Source organism: Mirounga angustirostris, unplaced genomic scaffold (genome assembly GCF_029215605.1).
Source record: "Mirounga angustirostris isolate CCGP_5_RB_7025 unplaced genomic scaffold, mMirAng1.0.hap1 SCAF_4, whole genome shotgun sequence".
In the NCBI taxonomy this organism is placed as follows: domain Eukaryota; kingdom Metazoa; phylum Chordata; class Mammalia; order Carnivora; family Phocidae; genus Mirounga; species Mirounga angustirostris.
The window spans coordinates 182,931,346-182,948,274 of record NW_026991712.1 but is presented as its reverse complement, the minus strand read 5'-3'; the positions used below and the strand labels follow the sequence as shown (position 1 = coordinate 182,948,274).

At 47.8% G+C, this 16,929-nt stretch overlaps 1 long non-coding RNA gene across 1 annotated transcript in view; it reads right to left on the bottom strand.

The window, feature by feature from the left end:
• The window catches only part of LOC129046481 (uncharacterized), a 44,030-nt gene that overhangs the window by 5,153 nt on the left and 21,948 nt on the right, over positions 1-16,929 (bottom strand). The window contains exon 2 of the long non-coding RNA XR_010411119.1: positions 4,970-5,084. This is a non-coding gene — a long non-coding RNA (uncharacterized LOC129046481). The remainder of the gene's footprint in view (positions 1-4,969; positions 5,085-16,929) is intronic.

Sequence of the window (16,929 nt, the reverse complement as noted above, 5' to 3'; positions counted from 1 at the left end):
AGGGAGATTTCAAAAGAACTTTCATATGCTAAAGAGGACCGACCTACAAGATACCAGAGGCCTTAACATTGTCAAGGTAAGGTTGTTTTCCCCTCTAGCAAGGTATTAACATTAAGATAGTTGGGACATCCCTGGAAGAATGCCACACATTTCCCACCCTGGGGGGTGGGGGCAGGTTGCAGGGTGTCAGCTTGGGCTTTGTCTTCAGCTAGCCTTCTGCTCCATCATTCCCCGCCCTGAACAATTTTGACCCTTAAATCTTTAAGGTGGTTAGGTGGAAGGTGGTGAAGGTGGAAGGTCGCATGTTCTGTAACGTCTTCCTGCTCAATAGGGGCGTAGAGATGTCCCTACCTATGGGTCACTATTGGTCAGTTGGGGAACACATAGGGGAGTTACGAGAGGGCATTGTAGGGATGGGACCTCGACACCAAGCGGAGAGATACTGAAAAAGACAATGCATTAAGATTAGTGTTCCTAGTGTTCCAGAACCTGGACTGGATCGCCCGACGCAAGAACCAAGCGGCACTCCGAGATCTTGGAGGCTAGGAGGTTTATTTAAGGCCCGCGGGCTCAGAGGAGCGTGGTCTCCGAAGGTCTGAGCCCCGAGCACAAAGGGGGCAATTTATACACTTCTACTTCCGCATACTTGGCACTTTTGGCGCCTGCGCAAAGCGGGGCAGGGAGAAGAACCCGGATTGGTGCGCGCGGGAAGCAGAGCAGGAAGAAGAACCCGGAAGTGGCAAGGACTGGGACTCTCTCGCTGGCTCGGTCGGCCATCTTAGGACACAGATTTTCCTTATTCCCCCCTTTGATGCCCCTTTAAACACCTAGTTTAGAGGTCACCATCTTCATCTTTTTTTTTAAAGATTTTTTTTTTTTTTTGGAGACAGAGAGAATGAGAGACAGAGAGCATGAGAAGGGGTAGGGTCAGAGGGAGAAGCAGACCCCCTGCTGAGCAGGGAGCCCAGTGCGGGACTCGATCCAGGGACTCCAGGATCATGACCTGAGCCGAAGGCAGTCGCTTAACCAACTGAGCCACCCAGGCGCCCACCATCTTCATCTTCTAAGGGGCGATAGTGAGTAAGGAGTAACTGGAGTCTGATTTTAGCAATTTGAGTAGTGATAAACCTAGTAAGGGCATTAAGAATACAAAGACCAAATGCTACTATGAGGAGAAGCAATAGGAGGGGGCCGACGAGGGGGGCGAACCAAGGGAACCATTGTGAGACGGTATCCCACCAAGTTGTCTGCTGGAGTTTTCCCACCGGTGATGTACTCGTTCCTGTAGCTGGGTCAGAGTTTCTTGGACCACCCCAGCTCATTAGCATAGAAACAACATTCCTCCTGTAAGAAGAGGCAGAGCCCCCCTTGCACAGCCGTGAGCAAGTCCAGCCCGTGCCTGTTTTGGAGGACCGAGGCCAGTAAAAGTGGGATCTTTGACCTTAGGTAGAGGGAGCCATTGTGGCTAACCCATCAGCAGATGAAACCCGAGGACAAGTAAGTGCAGTAATACAGCCTAGAGACCCCCAATAAGCAATGACAATAGTAAGCTTCTGGGGGAAAGTCCAGTCAGGAGGGGCAACAGTGTAGAGTCTGACTCCCAAGACGAGGGCAATCACGCCGATGAGAGCCAGGGACCACGGTGAGCAGGTGTCCATCAGTCAGTGGGGTCTCACCGAAGGTGAAGCCGGAGTGGGTTTGTGAAGTCTGGCTGGACTCTCCACTGGCACGGCTTCTCGTCCAAATGATGAGCTTTCTTCACTCTGGAGTGGTGGACCCATGGGTGACACCTGAGACCTTGAGGGCAGTAGGGGCGGTTAGAAAAACAGTGTGGGGCCCTTTCCACTGTGGTTTGAGGGGGTCTTTCTTCCAATCTTTGACCCAACTGAGTCCCCTGTCTGGAAGGAGTGCACCTGAGACCCAAAGGAGATTGGGGCCCTCTCAATGGTATACTTTTGTAATTTATTTAGGGTGGCCCCCAGGGCCTGAGGCTGCTCCTTTATCCCTTTATCTCCAACCTGATGCAAGTTTCCTGGAAGGCTTCCCAAGCAAGCATGGGGGAGGCCATCCGTATATTAATTCAAACGGGGAGAAACCTGATGTCCCGGGCGTGCAGCGAGCACGCAGGAGAGCTAGGGGTAGCAGATGCGGCCATGGGAGGTTAGTCTCCTGATAAAACTTTGCTAAGGTTCCCTTGAGGGTGCGATTCATTTGCTCTATTTTCCCTGAACTTTGGGGCCGGTAAGTGGTGTCGAGTCTCTAGGTGATGTTGAGAGATCTGGTCAACACCTGCACAATGTCTGCCACAAATGTGGGTCCGCTGTCACTATGGATTGTCAATGGCAGGCTGAACTGGGGCACGATCTCCCGCAAGAGGACTTTAGCTACTTCCTGGCTTTGCTCCGTCCTGGTCGGGAAGGCTTTGACCCACCCAGAGTATGTGCATCTATTACTAGGAGATATCTGAACCCCCTGCTTGGCTGCACATATGTGGAGTCTACCTCTAGATCTTCGAAGGGGGTTGCTCCCATCCTCCGGACACCTGGCGGGGGCCGTGGTGCAGACCGAGCATTATGTTTAGCACATGTTAGGCACCGTTCACTCGGTGCTCGGCATAGTGCTGGCAGCTGACTGAGGTAGTGGTGCTTCTTGAGAAGGGCCTCTAATGCAGTTTTCCCCAGATGAGTGAGTTGGTGGTGTTCCTTGACTAGATGCCCTTCAGTTGCTGTCGGAACAAAGATTCGTCCATCTGGCATCATCCACCATCCCTTTTCAGTCAGGGCGGCTCCCTCAGCCATGGCCTGTTCTTTTTCCTTTTCAGTGTTAACTGGGCGGGGGGACTTCTTCCGGGGGTGTCAGGGCCATGGTGAGGGAAGGGGCTCTGTCCGTGTCCTCACTGGCTGAGGTCTTGGCTGCCTCATCTGCCAGATGATTTCCCCGCGCTATGGGGTCATCTCCTTTCTGGTGTCCCTTACAGTGCAGGATTGCTGCTTCCTTTGGAAGCCAGACGGCTTCGAGGAGTCTCAGTATCTCCTCCTTGTTCTTGATAGCTTTTCCTGTGGCGGTTAGGAGGCCCCTTTCCTTGTAGGTGGCTCCGTGTATATGTACGTAGCGAAGGCGTGTCGAGAGTCAGTGTAGATGTTGACTCATTTGCCTTCACCAGGGGTGAGGGCTCGCACTAAGGCATATAATTCAGCCCGTTGAGCTGACCATCCAGCTGGTAATGCCTTAGCTTCTAGGACTTTAGTGGTTGTGGTTTATTCTTGGTAGGATAAAAGTTTTGCATTTAGTGCTGATAACTTTAAAGGTCTATCTTAAACCAACAACCTTAAATATTGAATTATATTCCACCTGGGCCCACTCCATTTTCAGTTTTTACCTGAAACACTGGTGGGGAAATCTGGAGTGAGCGGTGTTAAGTCCAGGGAGTGCTCTTCTTGCTCCTTGAGAGCGAGGGAAGGAGCCATGGTGCCTGAGGCACTGAGGATGGTCTGGAAGCCAGCTATGCAGGCTGCAACCCAAGGTGGTGCAGAAAGAAGAAGGGGGAGGGGGACACAGAAGAGGCAAAGTGTTGCCAGAAGGCAGAGAAAGCGTTCCTGGTTCTAGAGCTCATCAGCTCCAACAGAGGCACAGATGCCATGTTTTCCTGCCAACAAGTGGAAATAGGCCGTCCAAGTCAGGCCAGAGAAGACAGGGAACTTGCCCGAAACAAAGCGAGTTTCAGCAGCTGCTTGGGAATATTCCTTAAAGTCCCTGTCCTGAGGGAGACTAACCACAGTCTGCTCCAGTTATAGCCATTAACTCAAGCAATGAATGAGGGACAAGCCCCCACATCTATTAGGAAGAACAGTGAGAGAGAGAGAGTCAAGCGTCCCCTTCGTCTGGAATGGTCCGTGTTTCCTCCAGCAACCTGGGTTTCCTCAGAGGAGGCCTATTTAGATAATTGTCATCTAATATGTTGGCGGGGGTGGGGGTTACAAGCTGACACATTAGGGCAAACACATTCTTCCAGAGGCTGTTAGGTCAGGGTCCTGGTGTAGAGCAATGAAGGCCTAGGTATGAGCAATGAAGGTATCCTAGGTCCACGTGCCCTGTTTCCTGCAGAGGAGATCTAACCGATAGACCCCACTGAGCCCATGCTGTGTTACAGGAGCTCAGTCCTTTCCTAAGTTTTGCAATCCAAATTGTTTCCAGTGGGTTAAAAGGCACCCCAAGGGGGAGTCCTTGGGAACCAAAGAAAAGAGAAGGTCCATTACCTAGAAAATCCCCCCGACTCCCGGGTGGTGTCCCATGCGCAGGATATGTCAGAAGCTCCTGGTGTCATAGCGACCCGAGGCGTCCCTGAACAAAATCGCTATGATCACTGCTGCAGTTAAAGGCCCCTGTAACAGGGAGGCCTGCCCTGCCCCCGCTTTCCCATTGCATCCTAGGACTGAAATATCATGCCTTGAAGGTCATGGATGAAGGTCACGCCTTTACCTGCTTTGAAGGTATTTTACCTTGATCTTGCCTTTAAGAACCTGCCGCTTTTAACCCATGGAGAACACTAGAAAAGTTTTACAATGGGAAAATTACCGAATTTTGTAATTTAAGTAATTAGTAGAGGACACTGACGGAAAACAGTAAAGATAGAAATCCACCATGATTCTAAGCGACATTCCAACACATGTAGTCCTTACAGCCGACTTCCCTACAAACAGTCCCCAGTTGGGTTTTAATTCAATCGGGTGCTGGTTTCGGCCGGCTCCCAGTGGAGGTCCCGTGGCCAGAAGCAGCTAGATCAGGGATGTGAAGGGGATCACATTAGATCAATCAGGAAGAACTCTCACATGGGAGTCTTAAGATTGGCAGCTGTCCTGGTGACTTAGGTGGCTGTCCCATGCCCAAGATAGACGACTTTGTATAAGGACAGCAGTAAAAAGAGGGCATCAAGTTTCTGGGTCTTACTACCATCTGGCAAGGTACTCACTTCCAGCCAAAAGGCAGGCTTTCTCCTCCCCGTAGAGTAGCCACAGGCTAGAGGTTTGGAGCCTGAGCAATCGGCGTGAAAGTGTTCCAGTAAGACCGTACTCCTTGAAGGGCCCCTGAAAGGAGAGTAAAGGAAGAGGAGAGAAAGTGCTCACCAACTTTGCACTGAAGCTCAGAGTTCAGATGTAAAGACTCAAAGCCCCGCGTTTGGGCACCATATGATGGGGTTTTGGAATACAGTTGAGGTTTGGTGGGGTGAGGTCCGGAGCCGACAACCAAGAAGGAATTCTTGAGACGTCCTTGGTGCAAAATGGTGGTTTATTAAAGTATGGGGACAGAACCCGTGGGCTGAAAGAGCTGCTCCCTGTGGTGAGTAATCTGAATCCGGGGCTGTGGGTGGTGCGGGCTCCCCTTTTTGGAAATCTCCTCCCTAACCTAAGGTCATTGCTTTGAGGCAATTTGAAACAATAGGCTCTTGTGGGAGGCAAAATTTTTTCAGCATTTATTAATTTATCCAAATATGGGTAAATGTGTGAATTCCTGGAATTTAGCAGTGAACAAAAGGAAAAATTTCTCCCCTCATGGAACTTCCATTCCCATGGGAGGAGACAGATAATAAACATAAGTTAAAAACATAGCGAATCAGGGGCGCCTGGGTGGCGCATTTGGTTAAGTGACTGACTCTTGGTTTCAGCTCAGGTCGTGATCTTGGGGTCGTGGGATTGAGCCCCACATCGGATTCCATGCTCAGCTTGAAGTCTACTTAAGACTCTCTCTCCCTCTCCCTCTGCCCCTCCCCCTGCTCTCTCCCTCTCTCTCTCTCAAATAAACAAATCTTTAAAAGATATATAATGCATCAGATAGTGGTAAGAGCTACAGAATAATAATAACAGGGAACTTGGGATGTTGGTGGTGCTCTTCAGGTAAGATGTTAAGGACTCAGAAAGTGTGACATTTAGGCAGAGTCTTTTTTTTTTTTTTAAGATTTTATTTATTTATTTGACAGAGAGAGACACAGTGAGAGAGGGAACACAAGCAGGGGAAGCGGGAGAGGGAGAAGCAGGCTTCCTGCGGAGCAGAGAGCCCGATGCGGGGCTCGATCCCAGGACCCTGGGACCATGACCTGAGCCGAAGGCAGACGCTTAACCGACTGAGCCACCCAGGCGCCCCTAGGCAGAGTCTTAAGCTGAGGAATAAGCTGGGTGGATGGCTGGGGCAGACAATCAGTGCAAAGGCCCTGGGGTGAGAGGATGTGTGATGTGCTAGAGGTGTAGCTAGGAGGCTGAGGGAGCAAGGCCAGGAGTATGAGGAGACGAGGTTGCCTTTGGCAGAGCCAAGAACTTTCAGCAACCTTATATTCTTTTTTTTTTTTTTAAGATTTTATTTGTTTATTTGAGAGAGAGAATGAGAGACAGCACAAGAGGGAAGAGGGTCAGAGGGAGAAGCAGACCCCCCGCTGAGCAGGGAGCCCGACGCCGGACTCGATCCCGGGACTCCAGGATCATGACCTGAGCCGAAGGCAGTCGCCCAACCAACTGAGCCACCCAGGCGCCCGAGCAACCTTATATTCTAAGACTGCTGCTTTGCTGCCCCCGGAAGAGCCAACTTCAGTTTAGGGCATAGAAGCAGTTGACTTTGCACTTCTTTTAGCAAAGCTGTGTTCCCCTCCACCTCTGCTTGCAGGCTGACCTGCTCCACTCTGGCTGGCCCCCATCCATCCTTCTCTCAGGGGACATGACCCAAACAGCTGCAAGTGACCAGCAGTTAGTTCAGATTAAGCAAATAGTCAAGGAAGGGAAGTTCTTGTGTATAGGATGCCAACTAATAGATGGGAAAAGAATAACAGATTGAGAAGATCACGATTTTTCAACCCTCGATGAAAGCGTGGCCCTGAGCCATAATCATCATTGGTTGCTAACCGAGTTCTATGAAGAGTTAAGAGGGTCTTTAAAACGGATGGGTCAGGCTGATGCCCCCAAATGAGCCCAGTGATCAATCTTTTTTTTTTCTTTTTAAGGATTTTATTTATTTATTTGAGAGAGAGAATGAGGGGGGGAGGGTCAGAGGGAGAGGCAGACTCCTGGCTGAGCAGGGAGCCCGATGCGGGACTCGATCCTGGGACTCCAGGATCATGACCTGAGCCAAAGGCAGACGCTTAACCAACTGAGCCACCCAGGTGCCCCCCACCCCCACCCACCCCCCAGTGATCAATGTTATCACTCAAGGTAGGGCCAGGTACTGTGTGTGTGTGTGGTATGATGCGGTGAGAGGTGCTATGGGAGTACCTGTGAATCCTCTTCCAAAAAGAACAGAGGGGTGCCTGGGTGGGCCAGTTGGTTAGGTGGCTGACTCTTGGCTTCGGCTCAGGTCATGATCTCACCATCATGAGATCAAGTCCCGAGTCAGGCTCTCAGCTCAGCGAGGAGTCCGCTTGGGATTTTCTCTCTCCCTCCCCTCCTCACCGTGCTCTGACTCGGGCACCTGCATGCACATGCACTCTCTCTCTCAAATAAATAAATAAATAAATAAATAAATAAATAAATAAATAAATAAATAAAATCTTAAAAAAAAACAAAAAAGAAAAGAAATTGAATCGAAATCAGCTTGTAAATCTAACCACTGGTTCATAGGGAATGTGGAGAGAAAGCAGGGCATGTTACACCGTCCGTCAAGTCCAGAATGTGAGGAATTCAATTCTAGAAGACAAATAAGCAATTATGTCACCCAATAACATAGCATGATAAAAATAGAGATAAGGAGAAGTGTTCTAAATTAAAAGAAGTAAAGAAGTAGAAGCCTTACCAATCAAATGCAATACGTGGAGCTTGTGTATGTCCTGCTTAAAATAAAGCAAACAGAAAAGACCTATCTTAGGGGCACCTGGCTGGCTCAGTTGGAATAGCATGAGACGCTTGATCTCGGGGTCATGGGTTCGAGCCAACATTGGGTGTAGAGATTACTTAAAAAGGGAAATTACTTAAGGGAAATTTGAGTGGATATTAGATGATAAAAAACTGTTGATTTCTGTGTGTTAATGGGGTGTGTGTTTTTTAAACTTACCTTTCAAGACATGCTGACATATTCACATGTAAAATTATATGTCTGAAATTTTCTTTGAAATATTCTAACAAAAAAAAATTTTTTTTTTTTTTTAAAGATTTTATTTATTTATTTGACAGAGAGAGACACAGCGAGAGAGGGAACACGAGCAGGGGGAGTGGGAGAGGGAGAAGCAGGCCTCCCGCCGAGCAGGGAGCCCGATGCGGGACTCGAGCCAGGGACTCCAGGATCATGACCTGAGCCGAAGGCAGTCGCTTAACCAACTGAGCCACCCAGGCGACCACAAAAAAAATTTTTAAAAACGCAAAACATGAGGTGTATCAATGAAACAAGGGTTGCAAAGTTTTTTATAACTTATTGGAGCTGGGTGTATGTGAGTGCTGTGGACAGAATTGTGTCCCCCAAAATTCATGATGAAGCTCTAACTACCAAGTGACTGTATTTGGAGATGGAACTTTAATGAGACGGTTAAGGTTAAGTGAGATCACTTAACCTGACCCTACAGAATCAGTGTTCTGGAAAAGACTCTAGAGAGCTTTCTCACTGTCTCTCCCTGAAATGCTTCCCCCGCCTCTCCCTCCTTCCCTGTTCCTTCTCCCTCATCTCCTTCCTCTCTTCCTCCTCAGGTCCAGAAATTTTATTTCAAGACTTTATTTTATTTATTGGGGGAGGGGTGGGCAAAGGGAGAGAGAGAATCTTAAGCAGGCTCCATGCCCAGTGCCAGGGAGGAGGCTGAAGGGGCGCTACCTCACAACCCTGAGATCATGACCTGAGCAGAAATCAAGCACCCCATGCTTAACCACTGAGCCACTCAGGTGCCCCTTATTTTTTTGTAAATATTTATGTTTGTACTATGGAATCTCTATGCCCAAGGTAGGGCTTGAACTCACAACCCTGAGATCTAGAGTTCCATGCTCCAGAGACTGAGCCAGCCAGGCGCCCCAAGAAAATGTTTCTTTTAAAAACAGTTCCTGACTTAAGCAGCACACAAAATCAAAGTGCATGGTTGTTTTCCTTCAACCTTCATCTTTTAGGACTGCTGAGATCTGCTTCTTCAGGCATCTTTTTTTTTTTTTTTAAGATTATTTATTTATTTATTTATTTATTTATTTATTTATTTATTTATTTGACAGAGAGAGAGCACAAGTAGGCAGAGTGACAGGCAGATGGAGAGGGAGAAACAGGCTCTCCGCTGAGCAGGGAGCCGGATGTGGGGCTCGATCCCAAGACCCCAGGATCATGACCTGAGCTGAAAGCAGCCGCTTAACGGACTGAGCCACCCAGGTGCCCCTAAGATTTTATTTATTTGATAGCGCGAGACAGTGAGAGAGGGAACACAAGCAGGGGGAGTGGGAGAGGGAGAAGCAGGCTTCCCGCCGAGCACGGAGCCCGATGCAGGGCTCGATCCCAGGACCCTGGGATCATGACCTGAGCTGAAGGCAGTCGCTTAACTAACTGAGCCACCCAGGCACCCCACCTTTTTTTTTTTTTTTTTTTAAGATTTTATTTATTTATTTGACAGAGAGACACAGCGAGAGAGGGAACACAAGCAGGGGGAGTGGGAGAGGGAGAAGCAGGCTTCCCGCTGAGCAGAGAGCCTAATGCAGGGCTCGATCCCAGGACCCTGGGATCATGACCTGAGCCAAAGGCAGATGCTTAATGACTGAGCCACCCAGGTGCCCCTTCAGGGATCTTTTTAAGGAAAGTTTTAAGTGTCAGAAATCAAACGGGAAAATGCAACTTCCTGAGGCTCTCACTCTCCTCGCTCTCCAAGGAAAGGACGGGCACCCACCTTCCTGTGGCCTTATTTTGGCCCCAAATACCGAGGGCTGGGGAAGCGGCACCGCGTGGGAGCTTCCCGCTCCAGCCGGGCTGCCCCCAGGGGACACCCAGTCACCCCCTGCCCTGACGCCCCCTGCCCCTGGCCCCTCTCCCCCTGGCCGGGGCGCCTCCTCCCCCTCCCCAGCCCTGGCCCCAGACGCCCCGCCCCCTCTACCCCCCTCCCCGGCAGGGCTGCGCTGCTGGCCCAGCGGCTCAGGCCCTGTGGGGGGCCTGCTGGTTGGGGGGCGGCGGCCCCCACGCTGTCTGTGCCCGGCGCCGCTGCCGGGCACCCTGGGCGCCGCCTGGGGGAGACGCGCTGCAGGTTGCAATGCGGGCTCCTCCCCGCCGCTCTTAGGCCGCTCGGAGGCTGCGGGGCCTCGCCGAGAGCGCCCCCTCCTGGCCCAGCCGCACCTCCTCCGCCGGTCCACTGCGGAGGGAGGGAGGGGGCCCTCGCTCTTTTTATTTTTTAGTTTTTTAGTTTTTAGATTTAGGGTGTTTTGTTTACATAACAAAATTTTATCATTTTAACAGTTTTTAAGAGTACAGTGCATTTGCATTAAATACACTCACGTTGCTGTGCAGCCATCCCCACCAACCGTCTGCGGAACTTTTCCATCTTCCAAACTGAAACTCTGTCCCCATTAAACACAACTTCCCATGCTCTCCTTCCCCAGCTCCTGGCAACCACCATTCTGCTTTCTGTCTCTACCACTCGCTCTGACTCCTCATATATTCGTCCTTTGTGGCCGGCTGGCTTTATATAGCTCACATCAGGGCTCATCCATGCGGCAACATGTGTCAGAATTACCTTCCTTTTATTTATTTATTTTTTATTTTTTAAAGATTTATTTATTTGACAGATAGAGACACAGCGAGAGAGGGAACACAAGCAGGGAGAGTGGGAGAGGGAGAAGCAGGCTTCCCGCAGAGCAGGGAGCCCGATGTGGGGCTTGATCCCAGGACCCCGGGATCATCACCTGAGCCGAAGGCAGACGCTTAACGACTGAGCCACCCGGGTGCCCTAGGATAGACATTTCTATTCCCAAAGGGAGAAATCAGAAAGGAGAAAGGGGTGACGAGCCCCAAGCAAGTCCAAAACTTAGCAAGACAAATTCCAAGAGATATTAAGGCTCAAGAATAATCCTCTTCGGTTAGATACTCTGACCTCTAGACCAACAAGGGCCGCAGTCCCACTCCCAGGACCCACTGGGGTGCATGCTCTATGGATTGAATCAGCCAGGCACCCCATTCTTGCTCATAGCTCCATAGCAGTATGACCTGGTCCTGTAGGATCTCAGAATCCAACAGCCTTCCTTCGTGTGGTTCTGCTACTTCTGTTCCCTTTAATATCCTCTCTTCCTGACTTCTGTTGAGATGGTTGATTAGGTCCATGGTTCACACCCACACCAATCTTGTCAAATGGCCAGTGAGCCACATCCTTGATGTTTTCTTTTTAATAACACACTTTCTTATTTGTTGTAATATGGACAAGCTGAGACTTTTCCAAATCTTCAAGTTCTCATTCCTTCTTACCTAGCAATCCTTCTTCAATTCCTCTCTTTCCTCTCATGTTTTACTCCAAACAGTCTGGAGGAACCAAGCCGCCCCTTCAACACTTCACCTAGCAATCTCCACAGCTAGATATCCAACAATTCCATCACTCTTCGACAAAACACTAGAACCAACGCACAATTCAGCCAAGTTCTCGCCACTTTATAACAAGGATTGCCTTTTCCCCATTGTCCAAAAACGTGTTCCTCATTTCTGTCTGAGACCTCATCAGAATGATCTTGGCCACTCATGTTTCTACCAACATTTTGCCCATGAGAAGGTGGAGGCTTTCTCTCCAGCTTGCCTCTCTCCTTCCTACGCTCTCACAGAATCGCCATGAGCCGTCCCTTTATGGCAGTCTGAGCTTCTAGTGTGCACCTCTAATCTCCTCCAGCATCTTCCCGTTACAGCTTCAAAGCCATTTCTGCTTTTGTAGGTATTTGTTGCAACAGTACCCCACCCATCAGATTTATTTATTTATTGAGAGAGAGAGAGCAAATGAGAGAGAGTACGAACAGGGGGCAGGGAGAGGGAGAAGTAGGCTTCCCCGCTGAGCAGGGAGCCCAACACGGGACTCGATCCCAGGACCCTGAGATCATGACCGGAGCCGAAGGCAGACGCCCAACTGACTGAGACACCCAGGCACCCCAGGACCAGTTCTCTCTTAATCAGCTTGGACTGCTATAACCAAATACCATAGACTGGGAGGACTGAAACCACAGACATTTATTTCTCATAGTTTAGGAGGCTGGGAAGTCCAAGATCAAGGTGGCAGATTGAGTGCCTGGTGAGAGCCTGCTTCCTGGCTTATAGACAGCAGGCTTTTCACTTTTCATTGCTTCTGATGTTCTTTGTGACCCAAAATATATGGAGTGTTTTCCCATACTAACAACCAATTCTCGGATTCTCTGACACTCACTAGGTGTACAACAGTTCAGCTCAATTCTGATATTATCTACGTGGAGTGAGCGTCAGACTCTACAGATTAAAGGGCTCGGTCCTACAAGACTGCCTCTACTTCCCATACCAACTGCAAATGGGGTGCCCAGGCTGCCTACACTTTGCCCAACTGACTACAAATTTGGAGGTTCCTATGACAGCTGCCTAGAATGACTCACAGAGCACAGGAAAGCACTCTACTTACTATTACTGGTTTGTTAGAAATGATACAACTCAAGGACAGCCAAATGGAAGAGGTGCTTAGGGCTGGGTACTGGGAATGGCAGGCTGACATGCCTGGTGTATTATCCTCCCAACACTTTTTTTTATAATGATTTTTTTAAAAGATTTTATTTATTCATTTGACAGAGAGATAGCGAGAACAGGAACACAAGCAGGGGGAGTGGGAGAGGGAGAAGCAGGCTTCCCACTGAGCAGGGAGCCCGATGTGGGGCTTGATCCCAGGACCCTGGAATCATGACCTGAGCCGAAGCCAGACGCTTAATGACTGAACCACCCAGGCGCCCCCTCCCAACACTTTCATGCGCTCACCAGTCTGGAAGCTCTCCAGAACCTCATTGTTCAAGAGTTTTTACAGAGCTCCAGCTCCAGTCCCCCATCTTCTCCTGGAGATCGGTGGGTGGAACAGAGGGTTCCCAGCCTCTAGTAAAGTGTTTAGTCTTCAGGGAGCTGCCCCCATCCTGAGGCTATCTCTGGGACCCACTGCAAGTCACTTCTTTAGCATAAACTTAGATGTGCTCAAAATTGGCCCCTTAGGAATGATGATAGACACTCCTATCATTCAGGAAATTCCAAGGGTTTTAGGAACGTTGTGCCAGGAACCAGGGGCAGAGACCAAATATATATTTTTATATCACACTGTTTTAACCTCAGTTTGGAAAGGCGTTTTGGAACCGAGACAGGAAAACTATAGGGACCCCATGAAAAACTTTTTTTTTCACTCCTTTTCCTGCTTCTATTTTTGTTAGGACTTATGCCCCCGCCTTACGCATGCCTTATAGCACAGATAATGTATGTCCTCCTTGTAAAGGACTAGGATTTAACAATTTCTTCCAGCACAATAGATAACATCCAAGGAGTGACCAGGCAGCATCATCATGAACGTTTTCCAGACCACTGACTCACCAAGAGCCCTGTCTCCAGGGTTTAAGTAACTTATGGAGAATGCCTAAAACTTGTCTTTTTTCCTGGACGCCTGAGAAGACATGTCACCAGATCACAATCCTCAATGAAAACCCTGGATCCCAAGTAAAGACAAGACTCGTTTCTTTTTCTTTCTGGTCTCCCAGATGCCCTATCCATATCTACACTCTCTATATATCTTTAATAAACTCTGCTCTCACTTCCTCTTGTCTGATTTCTATCCTGTGTGAAGCCAGTGACCCTCTTGGCTGGTCCTGCCAGACCTCCCTCTGGGTCCTCAGACCCAGCCAGACTGCATCAGAACCATCCAGAAAACAAGTGAAGGATCTCTTTGTCATCTTAAAATGCAAGAGGCTGGGGCACCTGGGTGGCTCAGTCGGTTAGGCATCTACCTTCAGCTCCAGTCACGGTCCCAGAGTGCTGGGATCAAGCCCCATGTCAGGCTCCCTGCTCAGTGGGGAGTCTGCTTCTCCCTCTCCCTCTGCTCCTTCCCATGCTCGTGCTCTCTCACTTGCTCACTCTCACAAGTAAATAAATAAAATCTTTAAAAAAAATGCAAGAGACTACCTTCATGGTGTTTTATTATAGTTAACTATTGGAAGCATTTTGTCACAATTGCTTAGACTGAATTCAATTCAGCAGACATTCAAAGAGACTCAGTAGGTTTAGAGAATATGAAACAAAAGCCATGAAAAATGAATGACAAATTCAATAGAAATTATTCTGCCATTAAGAAGTGAATTATAACAACAACAAAAAAAAGAATTTTAAGTCATACCAAAAGCAGTAATTCATTATGACAATTCATGTTGAATAAGTGTGATGAATAAGTTCTGGCATTGTTTGATAATCCAATGAATGGCAAGGGGTGAATGAAAAGATTTAAATTTTTGTTAATTTGCATAAAATATGCCAATGAGTTGATATGAAACATAACACATCACGACGACAGCAAAACCAAACTGGTTGATGCATGTCATCAATTCAGAGCATTACCACTAAGCACAGGGTAAAAAAAAATTGAAATGCCCGGAAATCTTGCAGTTCATCTCTGAAGCTTCATGGAAATAGCCACAAATTTAAAAACAGTCCTAAAAATACATGTCCTTACCAATAATGAGGGGTTATTTTTATTTATTTATTTATTTATTTATTTATTTATTAAAGATTATTTATTTATTTATTATTATTATTTTTTTAAATATTTTATTTATTTATTTGAGACAGAGAGAATGAGATACAGAGAGCATGAGAGGGAGGAGGGTCAGAGGGAGAAGCAGACTCCCTGCCGAGCAGGGAGCCCGATGCGGGACTCGATCCCGGGACTCCAGGATCATGACCTGAGCCGAAGGCAGTCGCTTAACCAACTGAGCCACCCAGGCGCCCAAAGATTATTTATTTATTTATTTATTTGACAGCAAGAGAGGGAATACAAGCAGGGGGAGTGGGAGAGGGAGAAGCCGGCTTCCTGCTGAGCAGGGAGCCCGATGCGGGGCTCGATCCCAGGACCCTGGGATCATGACCTGAGCCAAAGGCAGACGCTTAATGACTGAGCCACCCAGGCGCCCCTATTTATTTATTTTTTAAAGGTCTTATTTATTTTTGAGAAAGAGACAGAGCATGAACAGGGGGAGGGGTAGAGGGAGAGGGAGAAGCAGACACCCCACTGAACAGGGAGCCCAATGTGGGGCTTGATCCCAGGACCTTGGGATCATGACCTGAGCCCAAGGTAGATGCTTAACTGACTGAGCCACCCAGGTGCCCCATTATTTTTATTTTTAAATAATCTCTACACCCAGTGTGGGGATTGAATTTACAACCCTGGGATCAAGAGTCACACACCCTACCGACTGAGCCAGCCAGGTGCCCCACCAATAATGAGTTTTGAAGCAAAAACACACTTTCCAGAAACTACCAATAATAACAAGTAAGTTTTGTTCAACCATACTGGCAGAAAGATTAATTTTTGAACCTAAAAATTATCTTATGAAATTGTCATATGGAGAGGCAAAGCTGCAGAATTAGTATAGAGGCAGTTAATAAAATTGTTTTTCTGAATTTTTAAGTTTCTTTTTTCATTCTAAATATTCATACTTGAAACTAATTTTGTATTCATTTTCTTAAAGGAGACCCCTCCTCCCAATTCATCCCTCAGGTGCTACAAAACCTGGGTCCATCCCTGCACTGGTACTATCTAAAATAGCATCTCACTAATACTATTTATTTAGCCACTTATTTCTCAGAAAAAGCTGTCTAAAACCTACTGAGGTGGATGATGGGACTTTTGGTAAGAAGGTATCTATTTGGTTCTGCTGAAGGTAACTCTACCCAAGCTCCAGATGTGAAATCCATGACATGTGACCAAGACTAAGTCCTGTGTCGCTTCCTGTTTTCCCATGTGGTCCAAGGTGATCTAATCTGAGTGGGTTTTAGGATTCTAGCTGGGAATTATGGGAAAAGATGATAGCTCTTCTTTGCAGGGCCTGGATGAGGAAATATGTTGTGGCCCAGGGGCCATTTGAACACCCTGAAGGAAGCCAGCCAGGAAAAGCAAGGGATATGGCAGAAAGCAGAGAGAGAGAACCAAGAAGAAACTTGGGTCCACTGTTCAGCCTCAGAACAAATGTGACCTGAAAGTCTACTTTTGGATTCTAGTTCTGTAAATCAGTAAGTAAGACCCACTCATTGTTGACAAGCCAGTTTGAGGTGTGCTTTTCTTTTCAAGATTTTATTTATTTATATTAGAGAGAGAGAGAAAGTGTGTGCACGGGAGCAGGGGGAGGGGTAGAACAGGAGGGAGAGGGAGCAAGAAAATCTCAAGCAGACTCCATGCTGAGTGTGGAGCCCGATAGGGGGCTAAATCCCACGACCCTGAGATCATGACCTGAGCCAAAACCAAGAGTCACATGTTCAACCAACTGAGCCACCCAGGCGCCCCATACGTGTGCTTTTCTTTTACTTGCACAGAAGGTGTCCTAAAAATGAAACACAGTGTAGTTACAGAGAAGCACCTGGGAAATCCTAAGCATTATTGAATATAAACTGTGAAAAATAGGCAGGAACTGATTCTCATGTTTCCTAGTCTCTTTGCCTTAGTTTGTATGACCCAAATATTGATAAGGGTAATGATCATGATAAAAATACAGATATGTTCTCAATACAGGAACATGTGGTGAGGAATGCAAATATGACCAAATAAAATCCTTCAAGCCACGGTTTCCACTCTGTGTGTCATGCCTTGTTTGTTAGACCGGTAGGTACTTGGGTGTTGTTACATTATTCTTTGCACCTTTTTGTTTATCTAAAACATTTCTTAAGTAAGTAAAAAACACTTTGGGTTTAAACAATCATGCTCTGCCAATGGGAAGAGACTCAAAACCCCGTGAAGTATTCATGGTAAGTGTTATCCCTGTTTTACAGATGAGG